Source organism: Leopardus geoffroyi, chromosome C2, assembly GCF_018350155.1.
Source record: "Leopardus geoffroyi isolate Oge1 chromosome C2, O.geoffroyi_Oge1_pat1.0, whole genome shotgun sequence".
In the NCBI taxonomy this organism is placed as follows: domain Eukaryota; kingdom Metazoa; phylum Chordata; class Mammalia; order Carnivora; family Felidae; genus Leopardus; species Leopardus geoffroyi.
In genome coordinates, this window is record NC_059333.1 from 92,762,775 (window position 1) to 92,775,974 (window position 13,200).

The 13,200-nt window shown below is 35.2% G+C and overlaps 1 protein-coding gene across 10 annotated transcripts in view; it reads right to left on the minus strand.

Annotated features, from left to right (window-relative positions):
* Window positions 1-13,200, minus strand: part of NLGN1 (neuroligin 1) — an 837,200-nt gene that overhangs the window by 389,687 nt on the left and 434,313 nt on the right. The gene's annotated exons all lie outside the window — the stretch shown is intronic.

Here is a 13,200-nt window from a genome sequence, read left to right on the forward strand (position 1 = left end):
GACTGCGCCACCCAGGCGCCCCGATTTCTTACCTTTTTTAGTTTAGCTACTGACATGTGTGAGGTAATAGCTCATTGTGGCTTTGATTTTTATTTCCCTAATCATTAGTGATTTTGAGCATCTTTTCATGTTGCCCAGCCAGGGCACCGCCCCCCCTGCCCTGAGCATCTTGGGATACCCCGGCTTGTACTCAGGTGATGGTAATTTTAAAAGATTGGACTTCTATAGATGACCAGGCCATACTGACTCGAATGAAAGACAACTCCAAAAACATTTGCAAAATTTATGCATCTCTTTTACTAAGAAAAAAATTCCACAATGAAACAAAACAAGAATTTTAAATAGTTTCTTGTTCTTGTTTCTTGTTCTTGTTTCTTGTTCTTGTATAAATATAGAGCAAAAACATCTAGATTTACAAATAGCTCTGTCTTTTAAATAGTTTATAGGTAAAACTTTGAGTAGTTATAAGTTAATTTTCATTATATTGATAGAAATAAGGTTTTTTTTAAGTTTCTATATTTTGAGAGAGACAAAGACAACATGAGTGGGGGAGGGGCAGAGAGAAAGGAAGAGAGAATCCCAAGCAGGCTGCACTGTTAGTTAGCACAAAGCGGGACATGGGGCTCAAACCCATGAAACCATGAGATTGTGACCTGAGACTTTTAGATTAAAAGTACAATATTTTAAGATTCATAACACACGCATTCCTGTATTGACCAAGTTGTTACTGAGTTCCTTCATGTGCTAGGCATTTTTGGCCTGGGGTTTAGGGACATTTCACAGTAGCATGACGTGGGTGACATCGTGTCATCAAACTCTAAGAACTGACTCACTTCTTCTTTCACCTACTTTCCTATATCCCCTCTGTCTCGCTCTGCAATAAAGAACAAAAGACAAAGCTGCCAGAGGATGAAGGGAAGTTCCAGATGTTATTCAAATGAAAGCCCTTTGTGCAGACATATAAACTACAGATACTTAGTGAGATTATAAGCTTCAAACTGACATTAAAACTTTACATTTAGAGAAGCCAAATAGAAAGAAAACACTAAAATCCTTGAAGCAAGCTTCAGGGCCTCAGTGGGAAAGAAAAGCAGCCATTCTGATAGCCCTGAAGCCACTTGGGCTCACCCCAAACACTGAAGATTCCTATGCAGTGGGGTTTCTGTTTAGCCTCAGGAAACTAAGGAGCTTCTGGAGGTGTGCGCACGCACACACACACACACACACACACACACACACACACCAGGTGAAAGACATCTCTACAGTAAAAGTAGCAGAAAAACAAATTCCCTGGTTTGGGGGGCACAGAAAGAACCCAACGATAACAATTTTGTTTTGTTAAGACATCAGACACCATTGGACAAATCCAGGGGTCATTTAGGCATTTTTCCAGAGGCTCTGTCTGCCTGCAGAGATAAAGGAAAGATGGCAGAGATAGTACAGAAGCGATTTGTAACTCCAGATTTTTCACTTCCTTTTTGTTCAACTACACTGCCATCTAAATCATGATCACTCAAATCACCAGCACAGGCCCACACTGGAGACACATTAGAGACCCTTCCATCGTCCACATGCTCAATTTGAGCATTTTATTTAAATAGCGAGTCAGTCAGTCAAATCAAATTCTCCTCCTGCCTGTTTGGGTAGACAAGGGGACTGCCTTGGCTACCCCATCCTCTCTCACTCCAATAGAGGGAGGCGACTGCCAATGCCCTTGTGCATGCCTTCCCGTCTCATTACCCAACCACCCTTTGGAGGCTAGCTTCACCTCACCTCCTGTTGGTGGGTCATCCAAACGGTCTTCATCTATTTAAATTACCGACCACAGGTGGTATTCAGGAATGTGCTTCTAATGAATTCTAGTTAACTGCTACAAGTGTTTGAAAATGAAAGGTCCTATAAATAATTAATATTTCAAATTTTATTTGAATGTCTCCGAAGTTTAAAATATTTTACATCCTAAACAATGTCCTAAGGTTTCTGGCTGCATCCAGACAATGATTGTGCATTTCGTACATTAGTACTTTACTTGAAGCAGAGAGGCATGCATGCACCTATGGCCTCTAGACCATTCTACCAGATGAAAAGTAACAAAAGCAGTAATATGCAGGCTTTACCCGGTCAGGAGCTTCTCTGGATACATCATTAAGACTGTGGTCCAGACATGGTCCTATGGTATCACTTCTGGGTTTCAGGTATCATATAGCTCCTAGTAGGGCTATACTATCCTTTGGAGAACTAAAAAGAGTGATCTATTTCCAACTTGATTTTTTTAAAAATTTTTTTAACGTTTATTTATTTTTGAGACAGAGAGAGACAGAGCATGAACAGGGGAGGGGCAGAGAGAGAGGGAGACACAGAATCTGAAACAGGCTCCAGGCTCTGAGCTGTCAGCACAGAGCCCAACGCAGGGCTCAAACTCACGGACCGTGAGATCATGACCTGAGCTGAAGTCAGACGCTTAACCGACCAAGCCACCCAGGCACCCCACCAACTTGATTTTTAATTGAGATTGAGATATGTCAATTCAAGCAACATTTACTGAGAACCTCTTATGTACCATGTATTTTGCTAAATCCTAGGGAAACAAAGATCAAAAAGATCTTCTTGCCTCTGGTGGCTTTTCAATGTAAAATCCTCACTGAGTAAACATAAAATTTCACACTGTCCTTTTTCATTGAAGGCTAACATAAGAAGCATGAAGACTGTTTCTGTCCCTTTTGAAAAACGATATGTTTTCAACTGCATTCCAGGTTGATACATTCTTGAAATTCAGAACCAGGTAAATATCTCATCCTGAGTGCTCTTTTTTAAACAGAACAAAATCAAACCAGTTTCCATTTTGCTGGAACTATCAGAAACTCTGAACTAAATTAAGTACTAAATTTTATCATTAAAAATCAGCTTCTAAATCTTTGTTTTTCTAGTTCAATTTCTCAAACTGCCTCAAACTAAGTAAGGATTCATTCCTTCAACATGTAGTCACCGCTATCGTGAGATATCTACAAAATTTCTTCAAAAGCTCAGATTTAAAATAAGATTAAAATAATGGCAAAGTATAAACAGCAACTTAGTAACAGGTCTGAAGAGACACATGGCAACGTGTATAATCGTTTCTACAAAAATAAGGATCTCTACTAAAATGTAGGACCCCTTGCTCTGAACAGACTTTATGATAATCTGGCATGCTTCACACACTGAAATGTATTTGTACTGGTCAGCACTTCCTCTCTTCCAGCCTCTGGATCTATTGCCGAACATCACAGCTAGCAATGAAGTCAGCCGTGTCTAGAATAAAAGACTTTCTTTCAAATGTGTGCTCAATTTATCTGAATCAAATGCCTCTGGCTGCTGGAATTCTCGATACAGACTGAAATTGTAATTTGTTCTCTGTTGAGCATCTGATGCAAACAGCAACAAAAACACCAGTCAAAAAGACAATGAATTAGAGCCTTGTTTGTGATATATATGTTATAATTGATAATATAAATTATATTTAATATAAGAATATATGATATAATTAGTGTATATATTTAATTCCATAAGGATCAGTAAAAAAAAAAAATGGGGAATAGAAATAGAAGGAAGTTTTTCTCTCTTGTGCTGATTTGAAGGGTTCTTTTCCCACACCAAGAGGCATGTGTTTCCACTGACATGATCAGATGAGGTTAATAACCACCAACAAATGTGGCTTCCTACAGACAAATATTTTCATCCATTTCCTATTTAACAAATAGAAAATAGAGTGCCCTCTTAAGTATAGATTCTTGGTATGGATTTATTTATTTTTTTTAACGTTTATTTGTTTTTGAGACAGAGAGAGACAGAGCATGAACGGGGGAGGGTCAGAGAGAGAGGGAGACACAGAATCCGAAACAGGCTCCAGGCTCTGAGCAGTCAGCACAGAGCCCGACACGGGACTCAAACTCATGGACCACGAGATCGTGACCTGAGCCAAAGTCAGACGCTTAACCGACTGAGCCTCCCAGGCGCCCCTGTTGGTATGGATTTAAAGTGAACCTTCACTTTTCCTTATAATAAAGGATTATAGGTTTCTGATGTCCAGGGAATAAAACTAAACAACGTTTTCCATAGGCCATTAGTTAGCATGCATATAAAATCCTAAATATGATTATGTCACAAAGTTAAGAATTGCTTATAATTTTTATTAAATTTATGGATTTTTAGTACCATTTTTATATGTAGAACTAGTTTTAAAGGCATATATTCATATCTGTGCTGAGACAATAGCTCATTTTCATCAATTATGAGCAATTACTAATTGAAAGGAATTACTTTTATTTCTTCCCAAATCTGATTGCAATTTTAATAGTAGTGCATGATGCTGCCATTTAAACTACAAAGTTCATATTGAATATTATTCACCATTTATCTGCACTTAAAAAAATAATGGTGTAGCCAAGTGATATCCTAAGCAGTTGGCATTAACTTTTCTGATCTATTGTTACGTTCCTTAAAAGTTTGAAATATCAGTCAGTAAAAATATGTTAAAAATAGGAAAAATGACATTTAAGTGTAGAAGCCAGTATCATGTGCTCTTTGAGAATATAATGAGAATTTTTGCCTTTCAGTTAAACTGTGGGTGTTCCAAGGTTTTTCTTTTATTTCTCTCTTTGCTTTCTTTGTTCTCTCTCTTCCTCTCTCTCTCTCTCTTTCTCTCTCATATGCTCTCTCTTGCTCTCTTTCTTTCCCACTCCTGTGGGACACCTGTCTTAGATTACCTGAGCTGCTTGTTAAAATGCAAGAGTCATGTCTGAAAAGAACTACTGAATCAGGGTGTTTTTGTTTTTGTTTTTGTTTTGAGATAGGGTCCCAGTAAGTCCACATTGTTACCAATGTTTGATATGCCTGGTGAAGTCTGACAGCCACAGCTCCAGAATTTATGTAGAACTTCTAGACCTGACTAATATATGGTTGAATCTCTCCTTTCACCACAACTGGAATCATTTTGTTCTCACTCAAAAGTGTGAAAACCACAACTACAAGGGACACAAGATGCCCAAGTGCATTTTCATTCACTAATGAGTGAATGACAGTTGGTATAACTTTACTCTGTGATTTACGGTATTCTAATGACTTGAAAACAACAATCCAAATAAAGTCTATATGATGCAATATATACCAGAATCTCTGGGTAGCTAAAACACAGTATTTCCTAGCCTCTGAATAATACTGATATAGATATAGCTGTTGATTGAACGTATATACACAATTAACATATTACTGACTTCAATATGTTCCCTTAACCTCTTAGTTATCCAACTCCTGTAGATTCTCCAATCACCTTATCTACTGCCTATATTCACCCACTTCACTTACTTCTCCCTACACTTAGTAATCAGACCAATAGAGCTCTGTAACTGATGAAAAGTTCACGACTTTCCAACTGTTGTACTTTTACCAACCATTTATCAATTACTGATGTGAATAGAAACCACAAACATGAATTGGATGGCATTTACAAATGTAATTGGAAAATATTAGAAAGCTACAGTTTCACAATGCACATGGGAAACCTAAGATATGTACAAGATCTGAACTACTGTCCATGTGAAGATCCAGGCTTCTGGATGGCAATGGCAATATGGCAATATGAAGATCCAGGCTTCTGGATGGCAATAATGGCAATAGCCACATAAGAATATTCTCTAGGGGTATAGTTGGTATAGTCAAAGCAAGTGCAACTCTCAGTTCAAACAAATGAATCAGTAGTCCACCCTACTTTGAAACACACAAACACATACGCATTTATGTATTTTTAGTAAGTGAATTTGAAACTTCTCAACCTATCATATGTCCCTATCACTCTGTCTCTTCAGGTGATTTTTTTATGGGGCCAAATGTTTCTATATTATTACAATTGAAAAAGTAATTTAAGTATCCTCCCAGCCACCATTACATAATAATGATAAACCACCTTTGTTCACAATGTTCATTATAAGTAGTTGTCTGATAATCAATATGAACTAATATTTTAATTTACTAACAAGTCATGAGGTTAGAAAATATACCTACATTGTATATTTGTTTAATAGCTCATATAGTCTGTTTAATTTCTGGAAAGTAAAGTCATATTTATATTTTATAAAGAATTATTCATAGAGTAAATTACCATAAAAATCAATTACCTATTGAAGATAGAAGTCAGAAATATCCTATAAGTGACACATAGTGGGCAAGGTCGGTAATCTTGTGCAACGAATTTTAAGTTGGCAAATACAGAAAAATATACTTTTTTTTTTCATCTCATACAGCCTGTTTAGATGTATGAACTCAAGCTATTGGCCATGATTGCCTCTACTTTGTGGCTAAATACAGGGAATACATTTGTTGGTAGGTTGAAACTAAATTTAAGGGAGACAAATGATTGATTGTTATTCTGAAATCTGATAACATCTCCCTAGATTTGGGTCAGGAGAGGGTTATATTTTAAATTTTATTTGATAGTTTCTATATAAATCGGTTTTAAGACAGCTTAATTGATCACCAAATAAATGATCCTTAAAGTCCTGCTCAGATCTTCCTAGTAGTGCAGACAGACTGTACTGTTGGAAGATAGTACTGTGCCTAAACTATCTATAAACATTCAAGAATTACAATTTGAAACTTACAATTATGAATGGTGTAATTTCCTAAGTTTTAGCTCTTTTCTGTTTTTACCTCTCTCTTCCAAAAATGCTGCACATCTTTCTGGAATGAGTTAAACCCTATGGTGTCTAGGTCCAAGAGGACGACTATCTCTGGAAAGGTGCCATTTAACTAACACCACCACTACATAAATCTCTACTGCCAAGCTAATGGATATTCTCAAGTCAGAAATCACTGGCTTTATTGAAAAAGGGGTCTCTTCAGTGGCTATGTGTTAAAACAGGCACTACATCTTCTACGAGATTCCTTTTTACCTAAAACCAACAAATTAATTGGATTCTGCTGAGGTTTCAAATTTGATATTGACTGAAAGTTAGTTAAGAACATAAAATCAACCATGTAAATCAGTTGCCAAAAATTCAATTTCTAATAGAGTTTTACTCATAATAGATGATAGTAAACATATGACCAATTTCTCATCAAAACATCATTATGCTCCCTCTCTTTGCCTCTCTCATTACTCATTCACTCATTCATATATAGAGCAACATATATTAGCTCATATCAGTTATATAATGTAAAAAAATAATCATTATCTAATTACTGTCATTACCATTTTCAGCTGCCTGCTCACATTATCAGAAATTGTCAACATTGGAGCATTTGGCTGGCTCAGTCAGTAGAGCATGAGACTCTTGATCTCAGAGTTGTGAGTTCAAGCCCCATGTTGGGCATGGAGACTACTTAAGAAAAAAAGAAATTGTCAAAGTAATGATCTGCCTTATTATTTACAAATGAGCTGCTTTATTATTTCACAAAGATATTCTTGCAATCACCCTCAAAAACTATAAAATTACCTTGATGAAAGAAAAGATGTCAGGCCCAAGGGAAAAAAAGGATATGTAGTCAGAGGTGTCTGGTTCCTCTAGGGGGCTCTCTCTACTGTGCCTTTAGACTAATACCAATGCTGTTAGACTAGTCAGCTGAAGAGGAAGCCTGCCACCCCTTACTCCTCAGACCCAGGACCACATGGCTAACAGCACAAGACAACTCTTACACATTTTTCTAATCACAATTGTGAAGTAAGGGTTTTGCTTCCTAAAATTTTAGCATTTAGTTTCTTGTCATATATCTTCCCCCAAAGCCATCTCTCATCCAGTGTTAAACTTATGATCATCAAAGGCTTCTTCCTTGTCATTCACCGAGTTGCATAAATAATGTCTAGTAACCACATTAAAGGGGTATTTCAAAATATCAAAGCTCCATGTTTAAGATTCATGACAATGTTTCTAGAGTCAAACTACCTGGATTTAGACCCCAATTTTTCTACTTTTCCACTTCTTAGCTGGGCTACCTTGATCACGTTTCTTCATCTTTCTGTACCTCAGGTTTTTATCTGTAAGCTTGCAAATATAAGAGTACCTCTCTCACAGGGATGCACTCAAGAATATTAATAATAATTATTATAATACTTATAATAATACTGATAATAATAATAATAATAAATATGTAAAGCACTTAGAATGGTTCTTGGCACATATGTCCAATACATGTTAGCTATTATGATGTATGCATAAGAACTAACCACAGTTGTTGAGGCTAGAGCGTTTTGGAGGTGAGGAAGTGTCTTTCCTAAAGACACTGAAATAACAATACATACATGATCACATAATACACCTGGATTTTAGGACCTTGGGAGATTAAAGAGCTGAAGGTAAGTTCAAAATTGAGGACCTTTTTTTTTTTTTACAAACTGGACTATGTCAAGCAACATCTTTAAGTTTATTTTAAATAAATAATTAAATATAACCTCAATTGTGTTAATTCATTTTTATTCCCCATATTTATTATATTCCTCATATTTATCATGAGGTATAAAAGTGAAGAATTAACATAATTGAGGTTATATGAGATTATATTTATTTCATTATTTATTTATTTTTTAATTTTTTTTAACGTTTACTTATTTTTGAGACAGAGAGAGACAGAGCATGAACGAGGGAGGGTCAGAGAGAGAGAGAGAGACACAGAATCCGAAACAGGCTCCAGGCTCTGAGCAGTCAGCACAGAGCCCGACGCGGGGCTCGAACTCACGGACCGCGAGATCGCGACCTGAGCCGAAGTCGGACGCTTAACTGACTGAGCCACCCAGGCGCCTCTCATTATTTATTTTAAATAGACTTAAAGATGTCACTTAATATGGAGTAGCCCTCAGTTTTGACAAATACCATACTGAACTCACAATCTTACTCTGGAATTAGTGCCAGCCAATTATACCATTAAATTGACAGTCCAATCAAAAATAATCTAAACAAGTTTCATTAGTTAAACATCATCTATATATACATGGTTTCTGTTATACTTGCAACAGAAGCTGATAGATATCAAATCACATCCAGTCAAAACCATGTCATTTTTGTTTCTCCCAAAAGACAATTCAGACCATCTGACTCTCCTTTTTCCATTTCCCTCCTCCACCACCCATATTCCCAAGTTCCTCTACAAATAACTCCTTACCAGTAGAATTGTTTGCTTTAAAAGTCCCTTGATGGGCTAAAGAGATGTTATGTGCCAGTACTAAACACACGTAGATGATTCCTGCCCTCAGAGCTGACCAGCAATATTTAATTACACCTGCATTTAAGTTTTCATTGTTTACATAAACAAAGCCTAAGTCTACACAGATTTTTCATGGCATGATTACAAAGTTAATGGTAAAGTAATTATATCTTTATAATTTTAAGATAAACAGAAAAAAATATGGACGTTCTTGAAGAGGCAAGTGTGCAAATATCAGTCATTAAAAATAAAATATTTTCTATTCTTTTTTTTAAGACACAAAGTATTCTGAAAATTCAAAAGTTAAATGATTCCTATAATGGTTTCTCCTTCATGTAACAGTTTTGGTGAAATTGCTTTATGATAAATAAAGATTTTGCTTAAGGGAAAGAAATTTGTCATCCATGATGTAAATAGATTAAAGACAATGGAAGATCACATTCTAATTAAAAAAGTGACAGTAAATGATAATCTACTAAGCAAATTGCCAATATTTGCATCTATTAGCTGTCACATCCATGAACTAGGACAAATTTATAATATGTTACTTATACCTCATTTCTAAAATGGAGACAAGAGGTTATTTTTCCTGTCATATTTAATGCTTATGAAACTAAGGGGTACAATATAGTATTTCATGAATTCAATACTAAATTATTGCATTTAAACAAGCCATTCAATGGTCTATTATTGGATTGACAACTTTATTTATACCAAAGCAAATGGTTAAATTTTTCCTTTCTAATCATAATTTTTCCATTTGAGACAGATCATTACTCCTCCAATTTTCCTCTCATCACCATCATCCAAATATCAGAAGCTCTGTCAGGTTGTACTTTAGGTTTGAAGGGAGAATTATCTATGTCCTTTGCAATAGACTGATCACTTTCCCTTCATTAATATAAGATGAAGGCTCAGTGACAGCCGATCAAGTTCTCTTGTGCCCAAAGACTTCCAGGCCTCACCTTGTAGCTTTTAGTAATATGGTCACCGCCATTCTGTGAAGGGCCAGTCCTGCCAGTAACACAGCAGATTGCTTAAAGTGAAGTCAGAGAGGGGTGTCTCCAGCATCTTGAATTTTACTTTAGCTTTCAGCTTGAGTCCAAACCCTGAAGGGAAATGGAAACTCATCCGAAGCCATAGCCATCAAATTAGCCCATGTGCATATTTTCCCTCTTCCTCACTCTGGTCATGACTGAGGTTTATTGTCTATTGGAGATATTCAGAATGCCTTCATTGACACAAGTTCTAGCACATTCACAATGAAATTAATTGAGGAAGGAAATGCCATTATATACTCTTGTACTCAACAGGATTTTATTGTAGATAGGACTTAGAAAAAAGAAGCATTACTCTGCTTATTAGAATTCTGAAACCTAAAAGTAAGCAAAGATTTGCTGCTGCTTTGCTGATATGAAAGATGATAATGAAGAAGCTTTAGGAAATGTATTATCCATTTTGGAGAAATCTGGATTAAATATGAACCACAAAGAAAGACAGGTATATGCCATTGAGAAAAACATAAAGGCACAGATGAGAATGTTTGGTTTTTAATCTTGAGCTGAAACAATCTGGCATTAGCTTTTTCATAGCTTTTTAATGTAAAAAATGGGATGTGTCCAAATAGATAAGTGAAAATCAACAGGCAGGAAAATAATAGAAGAAATGTTTCCATCACGCTTCACTTACATTGCTATCTGAATGATTTTTAATTTTAATTACTAAAATCTATCAATTCTTAGTGGCTCATATAGACTGACAAAAAGAGCTTTCATCTATTGCATACCTACTATATGTTGCATATTATATTAAGCACTCAGTTTATATTTATTAATTTATTCCAGAAATATTGAAAGGGTTTATATTATGGGTAGGGACTAACTTGGGCTAGCTGCAGGGGTTAGAGCAGTGAGCAAGGCACAGAGAATTTCTGTACTCATAGACCTTAAAACCTGAATTAGAGGCCCAGACTAATGAGGTTAAGTTGGATATCCTACCGACAAAGTTATCTAGGATCTCAATTATTTTTACTATTAAAATTTTATTATATAATCAATCCATTGTAGTAGTGAAAAATTTATATAAATAATATATGGAATACAAAATAAAACACTACACAAGTAGTCATTGTTATTATTTAATGTGTTTATTTCTGGATATTTTTCATGCATTGATTAATATAAACATATGCATCGTTACCATTTTTAAATGCTCAGGATACATACAATTATATGTATTATATTTTTATTTTACTTATAAATATATTGTACTTCTCTTTCCTTATCAATACATATAGATGTGGCTAATTATTTAACTGAACAGTGTTTCTTTGATTGACTATAGGATATTAAATAAAGTATTATAAGTCATGCCCATGATTAAATATTTTCAACCACCTGGAAGGGTGTAAAATTAAAAGTTTGGTAACACACACACACACACACACACACACACTCTAGTCTGTCATCTCTGCTATCCTAAAGTTTCTATTTTCAATTGTTCTGTTGGCAATCAAATTTGTATTATTTGTTAAATATTATACTTATGGTTGTATAATTGTTGTTGTATAGTTAAATTATTATAGTATCTCTACAACTTATACACACATACATGACAATCACTTGACTTACCAACTCCTAACAGTATCTATTCATTAACTAGGCATTATGAAAAATAACGAATTCAGGAAACTAAACACTATCTCTCCTCTCCTCTGTATCTCTCAATTCTAGATTCTGTTATTTCTTTTATCATTATAATTTCTTTTTAAATCTGTAGTGGTTGCCATAAGGACTTTGAGATTTTTATTCCTTCACTAATTTTTCTTGATTTGTCTAAATAATACATCTATTGACTTTATATTGTGGAAGACAAGAGGAAATACTTTTCTTTCAAACTCTCCTTTTTATACCATCAAATTTGTGTTACTTTATAATTATGATTTTTATATTGTCAAGGTTTAAGCATATGTTTTAAAGTTTGAGATATGATAAAGTTTTCAATTAGCCTTTACAATAGACTAATCAAACAGGGGTTCAGTCAGTTAAGCATCTGACTCTTGATTTCGGCACAGGTCATGATCTCAAGGTTTGTGAGTTTGAACCCCCTCACATTGGGCTCTGCACTGACAACTTGGAGCCTGCTTGGAATTCTCAGTCTCCGTGCTCTCTCTCTGCCCCTCCCCTGCTTGTGCCCTTGAGTATGCACTCTCTCTCTCAAAAATAAACTTAAAAAGAGTGTCCTTGAATACTAAAAAAAATAAAAACAGATCAATGGCATTAATGTATGAATCATATGCTATGATTGATCTATACAGAAAGAAATATAAGCTTATATTATAAAAACTTTGTCCACTCAAAGAAGATGTCTAACACTCCTTGGCTGTCCATTTATGTTTATTTTGACCAATACAGGCAACTAACATGTATTTCTTTGACAGGCCTATAAGCTTCTATCCCACAGGCCTGTCCCTTAAATGCGCCCTCCTACTTAGATATGTGTACATTTAGGTCATATCAATGGGCAAGTTCTCCTTCATATTTTAATACAGAGCAGAACAGGCAGGCAGACATTAGGGAAGATCCTTCTTTAAGAACAAGGTTATAATTAATTAAAATTATTTACATTTCATCTCCCTAGAGAGCAGTTCTCTTTGTAAGAGAATAGAAAAGGTTGAGTACAAATATCCCTGCCTTTTGGAATTTTTAATGAATCAACCTAATCACATTGCTTACAAGGGCAGTTTCTTTGCCCTTTTAAGTGAATTTTAACTATTCTATTAATGACACTCACTTTTACTTCTGTGCTATATTTGCATCTGTACCTTGATTTATTAATTTTAGAAAATATTTTTGATTCTAGAATGAAATAGTCTTTTCATAACTACACTGGATGACAAAAGGACATTTGAACAGATACAAAATAGTTGATAGCTTATAAACTGAAATTAGAAAGACTAATCAAATTGGAAATGTAAAAAGCAGCCAAAAATTCTTAGAAATTTAGATACTCAAAAAACACATCTAATAATGC